We start from the raw sequence: 15954 nt of genomic DNA, 5'->3' as shown, positions 1-15954 counted from the left end.
AAACAGGTATCCACTTTTTTAGTCTCCAATGAACGTGTCAAACAATAACATTGAATGTGAAAATCCTCAACATAAACGAGCAAAGCCTCAAACTAAAGTAGAAAAGCATGAAAAAACAATTATGCTGTTTGCTACAAAATATCAGTAAGAAACACATGAAAACTATTACAGGGATTTCAGAATACAAAAAAAATATTTAAGCTCTTCACATGTTTAATGTTATTCCTTGTGTCTGTGTGAAAACTACAGTGCACTGTGCACAGATTCAAGAAGGCACAGCTGTAAAAATACAGATCGCCTCTTCTGCTAATGGTTTCTAATTCTTAACTTCATTAATGACTAAGTTCAAAAGAAGCGCTCAGAAGGACTTCCAGTGGTGCCATTATATAGACTGTGTGCAGGGAAGTTGCTCTGGAGGAAAAAAAATTACTTTCAATGTGCAAGATGGGAAATATGGTTAAAAGACTACAACATAGAAAGATGCACATGATAAACAGCAAAGGCACAATGCCTAAAGAATAGTGAGCAAGATTTTTCTCACTATTCTCCAGGAAGTATGCAAACAAAGGGTGTATTCACACCAGGAAAGTCTTTGGATCTGTGTTTTTGGTCCAGACCAATCGGATGTTATTTTTATTTGTTTGTTGCCGTTTGGCAACTTAAAGAAAGTTTCAGCAACCTAAGACAACTGTTGGGAAAGTTGTCCTGTCGTGTCCTTGGGCAAGACACTTCACCCGCATTGCCTGCTAGAGGTGGTCTGAGGGTCCGGTGGCGCCGGTGCATGGCAACCTTGCCTCTGTCAGTCTGCCCCAGGGCAGCTGTAGCTACTAACATAGCTCACCACCGTCAGGGAGTGAATATGTGCGTGAATGGGTGAATGACTGAATTGTAGTGTGAAGCGCTTTGGAAGTCGTCAAGACTAGTTAAAAGCGCTATACAAGTACAAGCCATTTACCATTTACCATCTGATAAAGGGTCTTATTCATGTTCCATTAACTCTCTGTGCAGGGGTGCCTGCAGCTGTACGGCTTTACACACTGTGTGTGCCTTTGGATTTGCTTTGATATATTTTTTTCCATTAAAATGTTTTACGTATAACACGTATACCAGTGGTTTGAAATGCACCTGGAACTGTCCATGTTGTTTCTTTCATCAAGGCATCAGCTAAACGAATGCACATCTTTTTAGATAAAAGCAACACAAATCAACATTTGCAACAGTTTTCAGACACACGCTGGTCTAATCATGATGTGTGCACTTCCACAGTCATTAAAAACTACAAGTACATCTATATGACTATGGAAGGGGACCACAAAAGCAACAGCACCGCGATATGACTGAGCAGAGCAATGGAGTCATTTGATTTCATTAGCAGTATTGTTATACAGGGTTTATTGAAATATCTAATCCCTCTTAGCAACAGTTTGCAAAATCCAGCCTGTGGTTTAGCAGCTGTGGCTAGTAATGCCAGCACGTTATTGACACTGCTTCAAACTAAGAAGGAAGGCGACTTCTTTAAAAAACTGTGGAATCAAAGTTATGATGTGGCTGCCAAAGTAGACGTGTGTCCGTCGGTGCCTCAGATAGTGTCTGTGCAGAGAAAGAGCTCAAATACGCCTGCAACAACCCCACAGGAATATTGGAGACTATTGGAGACTGAATCTATTCCTTCCTTTTCTTGATCATCTCGTCACAGAAGTGAGAGACAGAGTGTGATTTGCACTCCCACGCTTGAAAGGCCAGTATCTCCTTCCAGATAAAGTCTCAGAATTATCTGATGCAGTTTGGCAAGAAATAAAGGGTTAGGGTTAGTTCGGGACAATGATGCCAAATCTGGGTAACACAGATGCCAAACTTGAGCTGTGGAAGCAGGCTAATAATAAAGACAACAACAGCAGCAAGATTTGTCAAGTTTTGAAGGACTTCTTCCCAAATGTGCATACAATTCTAAAAGTTCTCCTGACTATGCCAGTATCCACTGCCTCAGCAGAGTGGACCTTCCGCACACTGAGGCCCCTAAAAATGTATCTGCGCAACACAATGTCAGACACCCTGATGAACATTCCCCCCGAAATCAACATCGGCAGCGAGGACGTGCGCAGGCAATTTGACGCGACCAGGAGGAGGAGAGTTCAATTCAGGTAGGCTTGGTTTTCATTTATTATTTAGCATAATTTGTAACAAACAGGCTTCATACAATCATGTATGCATGTGTCGCATTGTATGCTTTGGGCCGTGTGGGTCAGATGCACTGTTTCTATGCGCCACACGCATTGAGCGCACGTGGACTGTATTTGTGTGGGTCAAGTAGTGCATGTTGCTGAATCAATGTTGCGATGATTCACGGTGATTCACACAAACGCATCACGCACATGTTAATTGGACTTGTGTGGGTCAGGTGTGGTGATGGTTTTGTGCGTACCCTCCGATAAAATCCTGCAGGCGTCCCTGTCTCTGTATACATTTTTTGTCTTTCTTTAAGAGTTATGGTCTGTCAGTGATTTGTCGGTAAGGTGTTAGGGCCAGGTAATTGCACCTGTTATTAACGATAGCATGAACAAGGTAAACGTAGAATCGTACAATGTCCATGGTCTGACTCATCCCATCAAAGAAAAAAAGAATCTTATGCAGCTGAAAAAAACTGCAGTGCTCAATAGCTTTGTTAAAAAGAGACCGAACGTAGAAAATTAAAAGGGGAATGGGTTAGGCCAGGCATTCCGCGCCTTACTGTACATGACAAAAAAAAACAACAACAACAAGTTGGCCATTTTGGATAACGAAGGAAGGGACATTAATCAAAGTTTGAAAAGGGACCACAGACAACAGGGTAAGGCATGTGTTGACTGTGGGCCATTTCAGCAATAGATGTATACTCCCCTAATGACGAAAATTATACACTTAAATAAGTATCAAAATAATAACCAGTGAAGCAAAAGGGATGATGCTGATCAGTGAGGAAGCTCCACTACAGCTCACAACTGCAGGTTACTTAGGTTTCATCTGGATAAGGACCATTCATGAAGAAATCGAAGGTCCTGAATAATGTAACAATTGACCTTGGCCTAAATTGATGCATGGAGACACAGTCACCCAAACTAACAGAACCTAATTTTTTTTCAAATCCACATATTCAATAGTTATTCAAGCACAGACTGTTTATATCGAAACAACAAACGCACAAAGTACCACATTGCCGTATAAAAAAAAACTAATTTACGCAATCACGTACCTATTTCACTGACACTAGACATTGGTAAGATATTGGAGAATCAATGTTTCAGTTCTATCTTGCAAAAGTGCAGTCAAAGGAATAGAAGAGAATTGAAGGACTATTTCCAAATAAACAATAATGCTGAAGTATCAGCGTCAATACTGTGGGAAGGAGAGAAAGCAGTAACCTGAGGAAATATCATCCAGACTGAACAAGGCTAGACTGAGAGAAAAAAAAGGAACTAAAGGCAAGAGTTGGAGATGGAGTAGGAAATCAAGGGAGATAAGACCATATTTAATGAGTTTAAATATATTTTGCTGTTAAAACTGAAGGATTCCTGCACTTTATAAATTAAAGTTACTATAAAATGGGTATCATGGCTAGCCATTTATTGGTATCTGACTCAGAAAGTCCAAAACAAACAGGCTTATCTAAAAAAAAAAACACACCCCACAGGTAAAATGGGGCCAAAGGCCTGACAAAAATATACAACTGCATACATTTCTCTTTACAAAGAAACAAAACTAAAATTCTAAATGGTTTAATTAAGAATATAGTGAAAATATGGTCAAAACAAAACAAAATGTTTTTCAGGCTCTGTGTCTAAAATTACAGAAATTGCCCAGATGTGATTCTAGCTACAGTGGAGGTACTGTGGGCTGGTGGGGACTCTATTCATATATTTTGGGATTGTTCTAAGATTGTGGAGTTTTGGAAACATACAAAAGGACATAAAGAGTATCTTAAGAAGGGAAACATATTTGGACCAAACCTTGTACATTCTGGGAATAGAACCTGCAATAAATGGTAAATTTACCAACCTGCAATACTCACAGACAGGGATGGTAAGTACTTGAGAGTTTTTCTAGTGGTAGAGAAGCAAGAGACCTAGTTGAGGCTGCACCCTCCCAGCATCCCACAATAAGAGAAATTGTGTAAAACAAGGTCTACATTCAGGACAGAATGACACCAGGACTATAGCTGAAGCTGGAGACTTTTGAGTCTAGAAGGAAACCAATATCACCATTAATCATTCATATTAACTTTTTTTAAATTCATTTATTTAAATTTTTTTCTTTGTTTTCACTCCTTAAAAGTTCCTTACTGGATTGAGGACAGTTTAAGGATGTGATCTCTAGACACTGCAGCAGGGTAGAAGAGACATTGAGTTCTCTGCTGATCTTGCCTCTATGCTCACTTGAAAAGAAATGAACGGTCTCTGATTTCTTTGGCAGAGTCGTTTAAATAGGCAAAAATAAACCTCTAAAAATCTTTAATACAAATGTATACATTGATTTTGAGGTCAATGAATGAACTAACCCAGTCAGAAATGTGCCTATGTGTCACACAGGCTATATATATATGATACACTATATGTAAACACACTATATGTTATAGAACATTTAGATTATGCTTCTAGTCCCAAACTTGTGGCAGTTTTTCTTATTATTATTCCTGGTCTACCTCCATCACATTTAGCATGAAGGAGAGTGAATAAATGTCTCATGGGAAGCATGTGACACCTGAACAATGTATGAAATGAAGAAAGTATGAAGTAGGAGATTTTTTCCTTCAGGCTTTTTCTTGTCTTTTCTTAAATGCATCATTTAAGATCAAACTAGTAGTAGTCAGTATTTCTATAAAGTTAACCAAAATCCCACATATAGCCTAGTTAAAAGAAAATAAGGAGCTGTCATTTACAATGGGTCCCCACGAAGACCTCAAAAGTTGCCTGTGGTGGAATCTGCAGCTCAAGGGCAAACACACAGAGAACTTTGCTTCTGAAAGAGTGTGTAAATATTCTGTTCACTTCAAGTTCATCCTGTGGCTCACCACCGTCAGCGTGTGAATGGGTGAGTGAATGACTGAATGTAGTGTAAAGTGCATTGAGGCCTTCAGGACTTCATAAAGCGCTATTCAAGTGCAGGCCATGTAACATTATCAACAAAACGGCATTATTCAACAACTGCGGAGGTCATTGCTACTACATAATGGTTAAATAATAAATGGCATGTACTTGTATCAAACTTTATCAAGCCTGAGAATCCCAAAGCGCTTTACACCATAACCCTTTACTCACAGATTCACACTCTGGCGGTGGTGAGCTACATTATAGCCACAGCTGCCCTGAGGCTGACTGACAGAAGTGAGGCTGCCAGACAATCGGTGCCACCGATTTTTTATTTAATTTTTTTTTCACAACCTGGTGTCAGTAACGGTGTATTTGTCATTGGTGCTTTTAGGTCTTTCAAGCACTCACAAGACTAGATTGACAGTGACAGTCAGAGGTTCATCTCCGTCAATCATTGATATGAATATCTTAAGTGTGGGTTTTTACTAATGCATTTGATCTGTTATTTTAAGCCTGGAAAGGAGGATACAACAAATAATGATTACCGAATTTCCAATACAAGAATTGGGTAAGCAAGTTTGAATTTGTTACCGATTCTTATCACAGACTACACTACACTACACAGACTCAGAACTATATATAGTGGCTGAAACATTTACAGTACACACAGCAATACTGTTATACTGACAAATGCCCCATAGCAAGCAGCACAGGAAACTCCTGCTTTTTGGAGCCATCAACAAGACTCTGTTTCCTTCCCGTAGGCTGTGTAAGACAAGCTTTTTTTTTTTTTTTTTTGACTGTGGTAGCTAACGTCATACGGTAAGGCAGACTAAACTCAATCTAGTCCAAACAGTTTTCCTTTACAAAGACTGAATATAGGGAGTTACTGAAGGTAAATGTCTTCTCATGCAGACAATTTTTTTTTTCCCGCCCACCTGACCCACCTTCAGAAAAGCAGCATATGTACCCCATCACTGGACGTCCAGTTAATTAACACCCACCAGCAAAACCGTTATTTGACAAGGGACTGAATGCAGACATTGCACTGCAGATCAAACGTGACCACTTCTATTTCTCAATTAGGCACATGAAACCTGTCTCATCCATGATGAAAAGGAAAACAAACCAGCTGCGCACCTGCAACATCTGCACACCAACACCCAGCGTTACATCTTAACGGCTCCTACAGCCTCCTCTACTGCATGCGCTGTTTGTGTGTGAAAGTGCGTCGTCTGAATTCAGAAGAAAAAGTAGAGTGCTTGTTTGCCAGAGCGCATTTAAAGTTGTCTGACGTCACACTTGATGCTCTTACCGGAGGATGTGAGGGCCGTGGGTTGTGTAAGTGCAGTCATGCAGTAAAAGCATTTTCATTTTCTAGCTGGTGCTTTCCTACGGCCCTCGGATCGAAAGCGTATGAAGGGGTCGCTGACTGCTTTAAAAGGTGCCCCATTTGGTTTCAGCGATGCCTGTTTGAAAACATGTTACCCGCTAATGTATCAGGCATTAAAACTCTGGAGCATTCGCAGCAGGAATTCAGTTTGATTTGGAGCTCAGACCAGCACAACTTTGAATGTGATGGAGAAATTTTAAAGTAAATGTCCAGATGTGCGTTTCCTTCTCAAACAATTGCTTAAGAAAATCTCCAGGACAGAAAAATGGTCCATTTCCAATGCACAGTTTCACCAAATGATAAATAAATACCAAATGGTATTTATGTAAAGTGAGGTCCTTTTGGTGGTCCTCACTTGTAATCTGGGCTAGAGGTTAGGTTTAGCACTATGGTGTCTATTAGGTTTAGGTTAGGCTTAGGTATAAACCCGTAGAGGTTAGAGTTAGGGGTAGGGTTAGGCCATAGAAAGGCTTGAAGATGAATGGAAGTCAAGGCACGGTCCTGACTTTGTATTTTAAACAAGGATGTGTGTGTGTGTGTGTGTGTGTGTGTGTGTGTGTGTGTGTGTGTGTGTGTGTGTGTGTGTGTGTGTGTCTGTGTGCACGCGCATGCTTGGGACATCACGATTGCCAGATGTCATGCCACAGTTAGAGGCAGAGCAATAATGGCTGACACAAAGAGCTGAGGTTGGGGGGGGGGGTTGTTGGTGGTTGTGAACACACCTGGATAAGCAACATTTACCAACCAACATGAATTCTGAAGCATTTTTATTTATTCAGAATGAAAGGAGGAACATGGCTGCAAGCTTTAGCAATGTAATCTAATTCAGAAGATCAAAATCAGCTTTAATTGCCAAGTTTGTGCACACAAACAAGAAACTTGACTTGAAAAGAAAAAAACAAAGAGACACAGCTTGTGAGTGTGATCACACACTCACTCACAGGACTTCCTGTTTGCGGTAAGGCGTATTGCATCACTTCCTGTTGTTGCTGTGTGAACGACGGAGCTTTGCTCCAGGCTCTCTCGCTTTTTATCTTTAAACCTCTTTGCTGTAACATCTGTTTCCAAACATAAGCACTTTTAAAACATTGTCTGTGGCTGCTCATCACGTTTGGGAACTCCTCGTGTTTCACACGGTTTGTTCTTTGGCGTGATAATAGGGCGTTAGCCTAGCTTTAGCCTAGCGCTAGCCTAGCGCTAGCCAAGCCTTAGCCTCATAATGGCTTCTCCGTCCCTGACTAAGTCTCCTATCTGCTGCTCTCTGTGTCAGATGTTCAGTTATTCCTCTGCCTCCTTTAGTGATGATGGTACATGTAATAAATGTAGTGTTTTTGTAGCTTTGGAGGCGAGGGTGTCAGAATTGGAGACCCGGCTCCGTGCTGTTGAAAAACCAGCTGATAGCCGCTCTTTTGCTAGCGCGGAGCCGCATAGAGTAACTTCACGTAGCGAACCTAAAGCAGTAGCACCCGAGCAGCCTGGTAACCAGGCTGGCTGGGTGACGGTTCGTAGGAAGCATAGCTCTAGATTACAGACCCCAGATCACCACCAACCCATCTGCGTTTCTAATAAATTTTCCCCTCTGAGCGACAATCTCGCCGAGGAGCCGACCTTAATTATTGGCAGCTCCATAATAAGAAATGTGGCACTAAAGAAACCAGGGACCATAGTTAAATGCCTACCAGGGGCCAGAACAGGCGACATAGAATCCTACCTAAAACTACTGGCTAAGGATAAGCGTAAATACCGCAAAATTGTTATTCACGCTGGCGGTAATGACACCCGGTCACGCCGATCAGAGGTCACCAAAGTTGGTGTTGCTTCGGTTTGTGAGTTTGCTAAAACTATGTCGGACTCTGTAATTTTCTCTGGTCCCCTGCCTGATTTGACCAGTGATGACATGTTTAGCCGCATGTCATCATTCAACCGCTGGTTGTCTAGGTGGTGTCCAGAAAACGACGTGGGCTACATTGATAACTGGAGAACTTTCTGGGGAAAACCTGGTCTGATCCGGAGAGACGGCATCCATCCTACTTTGGATGGTGCAGCTCTTCTTTCTAGGAATCTGGCCGGATTTATTAGTTCTCCTAAATGCTGACAACCCAGGGTCCAGACCAGGAAGCAGAGCCGTAGTTTAACACACCTCTCTGCAGCTTCTGTACTGTTACCCACCCATTATCCTATTGAGACGGTGTCTTTCCCACGGCCAAAACTTAACAGATCAAAAACTGATCTAAAAGGAACAAATCATAAAAACCTAATAAAAATCAATATGGTTCACCTTGAACCTAAAAATAAAATAATAAAATGTGGTCTATTAAATATAAGGTCTCTCCCTCCAAAGACTTTGTTAGTTAATGAATTGATTTCTGATAATCAGATTGATTTGTTTTGTCTCACAGAAACCTGGCTACAAGAGGACTACGTTAGTATAAATGAGTCAACCCCCTCCAGTTATTCAAATTTCCACATTCCCAGATCTGTGGGAAGAGGAGGAGGAGTGGCAACTATCTTTCAGTCTGATTTATTAATTAGTCCCAGGCCAACTAATAATTACAGTTCTTTTGAACATTTAACCCTCAGTTTCCCTCATCCAAACTGCAAAGCAATAAAACCTCTTCTGTTTGTTGTTTTGTATCGTCCACCAGGCCCTTACACTCAGTTTTTGGATGAGTTGTCAGATTTCTTATCTGATTTGGTGTTAAATACTGATAAGGCTATTATAGTGGGTGATTTTAACATCCATGTTGACACTGAATGTGATAACCTTAGTGTAGCCTTTAAAACTATCCTAGATTCAATTGGTTTTGCTCAAAATGTGCATGAACCGACGCACTCTCGGCTCCATACTTTAGACCTTGTGCTGACATATGGCATTGATTGTGAAGAATTAACAGTATTTCCTCACAACCCTGTCCTGTCTGATCATTTTTTAATAACATTTGAGTTTAATCTAACTGAATTCTCCACCCCCAAAAGAGGGTTCCATTATAGTAGATTTTTATCGGATAATGCTGTATCAAAACTTAAAGAGTCTGTCCCCTTCTTAATATCCTCAGTATTGCAGAAATGCCCTGTAGATGGCAGCATTGCTGTTTCTTCCCATTCACAAATCGATACCTTTGCTAACAATGTGACTTCCTCATTGCGTTCTGCATTAGACAATGTAGCTCCCTTGAAAAAGAAGGTGATTATTCACAGGAAGCTGGCTCCTTGGTTTAATTCAGAGCTGCGTTCCTTGAAGCACAATGTTAGGAAATTGGAGAGAAAATGGCGCTCTACACACCAAGAGGAATCCTACTTAATCTGGAGGGACAGACTATTGTTGTATAACAAGACCCTCCGCAGAGTTAGAGCAGCATATTTTTCATCATTAATTGAAGAGAATAAAAATAATCCTAGATTTCTCTTTAGTACAGTTGCCAAACTTACCCAGAGCCACAGCTCTGTTGATCCATCTATTCCCTTAGCTCTCAGTAGTAATGATTTTATGGGATTCTTCATAAATAAAATTGATGCCATTAAAAATAAAATAATTGGCATCCTCCCAAACATGATTACCTCGTCCTCAGTAAGTGAGGCAGCATTGGAGGAATCTTTAGAATCTGCGCAGTGTTTGAACTGTTTAGAAGCAGTAGAGCTTTCTGAGCTATCTAAAAATTTTAGCTTCATCTAAACCTTCTACCTGTATGTTAGACCCAATCCCAACCAAGTTGTTTAAGGACATATTCCCTTTGATCAGTGGCACTATTTTAGACATGATTAATCTATCCTTAGTAAATGGATATGTACCACAGGTTTTGAAAGTAGCTGTTATTAAACCTTTACTTAAGAAACCTTCTCTTGATCAAGATGAGTTAGTAAATTACAGACCTATATCTAATCTTCTTTTCTTATCTAAAATTCTTGAGAAAGTAGTTGCTAATCAACTTTGTGAACATTTACAAAGTAATGACCTACTTGAGGAGTTTCAGTCAGGCTTCAGAGCTCATCATAGCACTGAAACAGCTCTGGTGAAGGTCACTAATGATATTCTCATGGCCTCAGATAATGGACTTGTGTCTATACTTGTCCTGTTAGATCTCAGTGCTGCGTTTGATACAGTTGATCACAATATTCTCCTACAAAGACTTGAACATACTGTAGGGATTAAGGGGAAAGCATTAGGCTGGTTTAAATCTTATCTGTCAGACAGATTCCAATTTGTTCATGTTAATAATAAATCTTCCTCAAACTCTAGGGTCACCTGTGGAGTACCACAGGGTTCAGTCCTTGGACCAATTCTCTTTACTATATATATGCTTCCGATAGGCAAAATTATCAGACAGCATGGGATTAATTTCCACTGTTATGCTGATGATACTCAGCTATATTTATCCATAAATCCTGATGAATCCAATCAATTACTTCGACTGCAGTCATGTCTTGATGACATCAAAAGCTGGATGACTTTAAATTTCCTGCATCTAAATTCTGACAAGACCGAAGTTTTAATCTTTGGGCCAGAGTCCTCAAAAAATAAACTTCTTAACCAATCACTTAATCTGGGTGGCATTAACCTGGCCTCTGGTAATAAGTAAAAAATCTTGGTGTTATTTTTGACCAAGACATGTCATTTAAATCCCATATTAAACAGGTTTCCAGAGTTTCCTTTTTTCACCTCCGGAATATCGCCAGAATTAGAAACATTCTGTCCAGGAGTGATGCTGAAAAACTGGTCCATGCATTTGTTACTTCAAGGCTGGACTATTGTAATTCTTTACTATCAGGAATTCCACAAAATGCAGTTCAAAGCCTTCAGCTGATCCAAAATGCTGCAGCAAGAGTTCTGATGAAAATCAACAAGAGGGATCATATTTCTCCAATTTTAGCTTCCCTTCATTGGCTTCCTGTTAAATCAAGAATAGAATTTAAAATTCTTCTTCTAACATATAAAGCCCTTCATAATCAAACTCCATCATATATCAGAGCTCTGATTACCCCGTATGTTCCTAACAGAGCACTTCGCTCTCAGACCGCAGGTCTGCTGGTGGTTCCTAGAGTCTCTAAAAGTAGAATGGGAGGCAGATCCTTTAGCTATCAGGCTCCTCTCCTGTGGAACCAACTCCCAGTTTTGGTCCGTGAGGCAGACACCCTGTCTACTTTTAAGACTAGGCTTAAAACTTTTCTTTTTGACAAAAATTATAACTAGTGACTCATGTTACTCTCAGCTACCTTTATAGTTTTACTGCTATAGACTTAGGTTACTGGAGTATATCAGGATCTAATTTTCTCACTACATTGAGTTCTACTGTTCTTCAATTATGCATTATGTGTTGTCATTTCTGCTTTAACTTTCTGTTCTCTCTCTTTTCTCTTCATAGTAGGTACACCTGGTCTGGCGTTCTGTTAACTGTGACATCATCCAGAGAAGACGGCTCACCCGCTACTACCATCTAATGTAGAACAGATTACTAGATCAATGTGTGCTTCTGTGCTTTTTTGTTTCTCTTGTTGTGTCTCTGTTCTGTCTTCTGTAACCCCAGTCGGTCGAGGCAGATGACCGTTCATACTGAGCCCGGTTCTGCCGGAGGTTTTTTTTTCCCGTTAATGGGTGGTTTTTCTTCCCACTGTCGCTTCATGCTTGCTCAGTATGAGGGATTGCAGCAAAGCCATGTACAATGCAGATGACTCTTCCTGTGGCTCTACGGTTCCCCAGGAGTGAATGCTGCTTGTCGGGACTTTGATGCAATCAACTGGTTTCCTTATATAGGACATTTTTGACCAATCTGTATAATCTGACCCAATCTGTATAATATGATTGAACTTGACTTTGTAAAGTGCCTTGAGATGACATGTTTCATGATTTGGCGCTATATAAATAAAATTGAATTGAATTGAATTGAATTGAAAGGTGATCTAACAATTTTTTTCAATAACTGTATATACATTTTTATACAAATAAGAAGAGATTGTTGGATTGGTGTGAATAAGCATGGTATCAGTCTGGTCACTGATACTGATTCAGATTTATAGCTTGGCTGCTGGTTTTTGTAAGAAGCGCTCTTCACACACAGTTTGTACGCAACATGTGTTTGGTCAGCAGAAATGTTAGAAATACCCTTTTCATGACCCTACATCTCCATAGGTCCTGGCTGGAGGCAGGATCCGTCCTGATGATCCTCTCTGGAGCCCTGATTGTCTGACAAGTGTACCAGAACCCCAGCGCTGGAAAAGACTAAATGCATGTTATCACAAATGCTTGTAGTTTTAACCTGTCCTTTTTTTTCTTCTTTTTTTTGATGAGCCAACCCACAAGGATTTGGATAATGGTAGTGTGATGCTCTGGGGCTGTTTTGCTGCTGTAGGACCTGAAAGACTTGCTGTGATAAACTGACCCATGAATTCTGCTGTCGACCAACAAATCCTGAAGGAGAAGGTCCGGCCATTTGGTCGTGACCTCAAATTGAAACCAAGCAGGGTTCTGCAGCAGAACAATGATCCAAAACACACCAGCAAGTCCACCTCTGAATGGAAGAAAAACAAGATGGCGACTTTGGAATGGCCTAGTTAAAGTCCTGATCTGAATCCTACTAAGATGCTGTGGCAGGACCTTAAAAAGGCTGTATATGTTCGGAAATACTCCAATGTCGATGAATTACAACAATTCTGCAAAGACAAGTGGGCCAGAACTCCTCCACAGCACTGGAAAAGACTAAATGCATGTTATCACAAATGCTGGATTGCAGTTGTTGCTGCGAAGGGTGGCTCAACCTGTTATCAGTTTGGGAACAACGACTTTGTCACACAGGGCCATATAGGTTTGGATTTTTTCTCTCGATCTTAAAAATAAATTTAAAAACAACATTTTTGTATTTATCTGTGTTCTCTTTGACTTAATTCATTTAGTTATTAATTATTTTAAATTAGTTTGTTGTGGACCTATCCAGGGTTTACCCCGCCTCTCGCCCATTGAAATGCTGGAGATAGGCACCAGCACCCCTCGCGACCCAATGAGGGACAAAACGAGTAAGAAAATGGATGGATGGATAGTTTGATGTGGGTCAAACAAGAAATAAGAAATCAAGTAGGGGGCAAACACTTTTTCACACCACCTTAATTACTTAATATTTTGATGCAATTTATGTTTTGTAGTATGGAAAAACCAAGCAACCTATTTTAATTTGATAAAGTATCTGACAGGTTTTAGATAACATAAAGTAATTTAGCATTTACCAAATTTAACATTTAAAAGTTTTTTGCTTAGTGTAATTTACCAGATAATGATGAGGAAATTATACTTGAATTTATGACATTTTGGTTTACTTTCACTAAAAATATCAGTACAAATTGTTACAAAGATTTTTCCCCCCCTGAGTAAAACCTTCTACTTTTCCCCGGTATGCAACTGTGTGATATTTGGAATCAGAAATGGCTCCGGAGTCAGAACTAGGTTTGGGGTTAATGGGAGAAAACTGGGTTATGGGGTCTGAGCTGTGACTCTTACGGTGCTCTTCCTTTGTTAAAGGTGACCAGGAAGTGAAAGGTGATGTGGCGTGTTGTTCTGCCACGTCACACACAAAGAGCCACCACTGGGCAGGCTGTTGAATAACCTGGTCTGGACAGGAGCACTGCTGGGATTTGGATTACAAAAGAGATGGAGGAAGGGGTCTGGGGGATGGAGAGGTGGGTAGGGGGTTAGTAGTTCTAAAAGGGATGGAAGATCACAGCACACGATGACTCAGGTCTCATGCAAGAACATTTTCAGACGTGCATGCTTGAAACCATGGCAGTTACAACGCATTGTAACAAACTAGCAAAAAAGATAGAAATGTACAATGCTGCTTTTAAAGCATTCAGGAAGTAAAAAACAGTCTCATGGTAGAGATAAATGGTGGGATGAGTAGGAAGAAGAGTATGTGAAGGCCAAGGCAGGAGGCTTTGGCCTGGGAGTCAGTCTCCAATAAAAGACACAAAATCACTGCAGAGCTTAGAAAAATAGGCCAGGCTTTAGATTTCACACTAGAACATTTCAATGTCTTTAATGTTTCAGCAATAATTCTACAGAGCCTACATGCCCAATTTCTGTGGGCAGTAATGAGAACACACTTTACAGTAAACACATAAAATAAGCCCTGAATTATACGTGCTGAGATTAAGCATGTGCCTCAGATTTATTATGTTTTTCTGGTCTTGCAAGAAAATGGAAACTATAATCAAACTATTTTTACTATCAGACATAAATAGTCTGAGCGAAAATGATTTTAAATATATTAGAAAACACCCGAGAGAAAATTAACCACATTTTTTTTAGAAAGCATTATCAGATTAATTTCACTATACTGCCATAGCCTGGAGAACTAAAATTATTATTTGGGTAGAAAATGTCTAAAAAGGAAGTAGGCTAAAAGACTTGGAAAAAGCAACATGTCGTGCCTCAATTTAATGAAAATTAAAAATAGTTGAGAAAGAAAGGAACCGATATCTTGTGGTCTGGAAGGGGTTACAAAAATTTCTAAGGTTTTGGGATTTCAAAAAATGAGAACAGGTATCCATGAATAAGAAGATGACACTGTGGTGAACCATCCTAGGAGCAGTTAGCCAATTGAGGTCGAGGTTTACAGCACAACCACAAACCCTGCCTAAAAACCACAATCAATCAATAAGTCATTTATTTGCACAGCTTTTTCAACTTCCACAATAATGGTGACCAAAGTCCTTAACAAAAAAAATTGATAACAAGAAAAATACCCCCCAAAAAACACTGCAGAGTTTATACTTTGTCTGTTATCCAATAACTCAAATAAATAAGGGGGCATGGCTGTAAACAGCTTTAAAAACAAATAACAAAAACCTAAAATGTATCCCAAAATGGACAGGAGGCATATTTAGAGAAAATTAAACAGGTGTCCATAGTCAGTTGCTGCTGCTAGATTTTTAAGTCTGGTTGAACCAGTCCAAGGTCCTTTATTCCTTTCCTCCAGCAAACGTTTCCTGACATTTGTGAGCTTTGTAGACTGGTGCCAGCAGAACCATGTCATATTAAATGCAGGGAACACAAAGGAGCTGGTGGTGGACTTTCGTAGGCGCCGACCCACCTCCCTGACACACTGTTGAGATTGTGGACTCATAAGTATCTGGGTGTTCACCTGGACAATAAACTGGACACTGGACAAGGAGCATCAGTCACAACACTGATGCTCTTTACAGGAAGGGTCAGAGCAGACTCTACCTGCTGAGGAGGCTGAGGTCTTGTGGAGTACTTGGTGCCCTCCTGCAGACCTTCTTTGACTCTGGTCACATCAGCCATCTTCTATAGTGTGATTTGTTGGAGCAGCAGTTTAGCAGTTTTGGGAAGCAGAAACCGCGGTGACTTTTGCAGGAGTTTAAAAATCTGAACTTTTCTGTCAATTTGCATCACATTAACCAGTGAGGTACTGGTTGTTGTTGTGACATACGGTGAAGGAGTGCAGCGGAGACAAAGCTTTTTTCAATCAAAATGGATGACAGAAAAATATATTG

At 40.3% G+C, this 15954-nt stretch overlaps 1 protein-coding gene across 2 annotated transcripts in view; it reads right to left on the bottom strand.

Moving 5' to 3' along the window:
• Nucleotides 1-15954, bottom strand: part of pemt (phosphatidylethanolamine N-methyltransferase) — a 111298-nt gene that overhangs the window by 39326 nt on the left and 56018 nt on the right. The gene's annotated exons all lie outside the window — the stretch shown is intronic.

Source organism: Fundulus heteroclitus, unplaced genomic scaffold (genome assembly GCF_011125445.2).
Source record: "Fundulus heteroclitus isolate FHET01 unplaced genomic scaffold, MU-UCD_Fhet_4.1 scaffold_151, whole genome shotgun sequence".
Taxonomy (NCBI): domain Eukaryota; kingdom Metazoa; phylum Chordata; class Actinopteri; order Cyprinodontiformes; family Fundulidae; genus Fundulus; species Fundulus heteroclitus.
The sequence above is the reverse complement of the archived record's forward strand: the minus strand, read 5'-3'. Positions and strand labels throughout refer to the sequence as shown.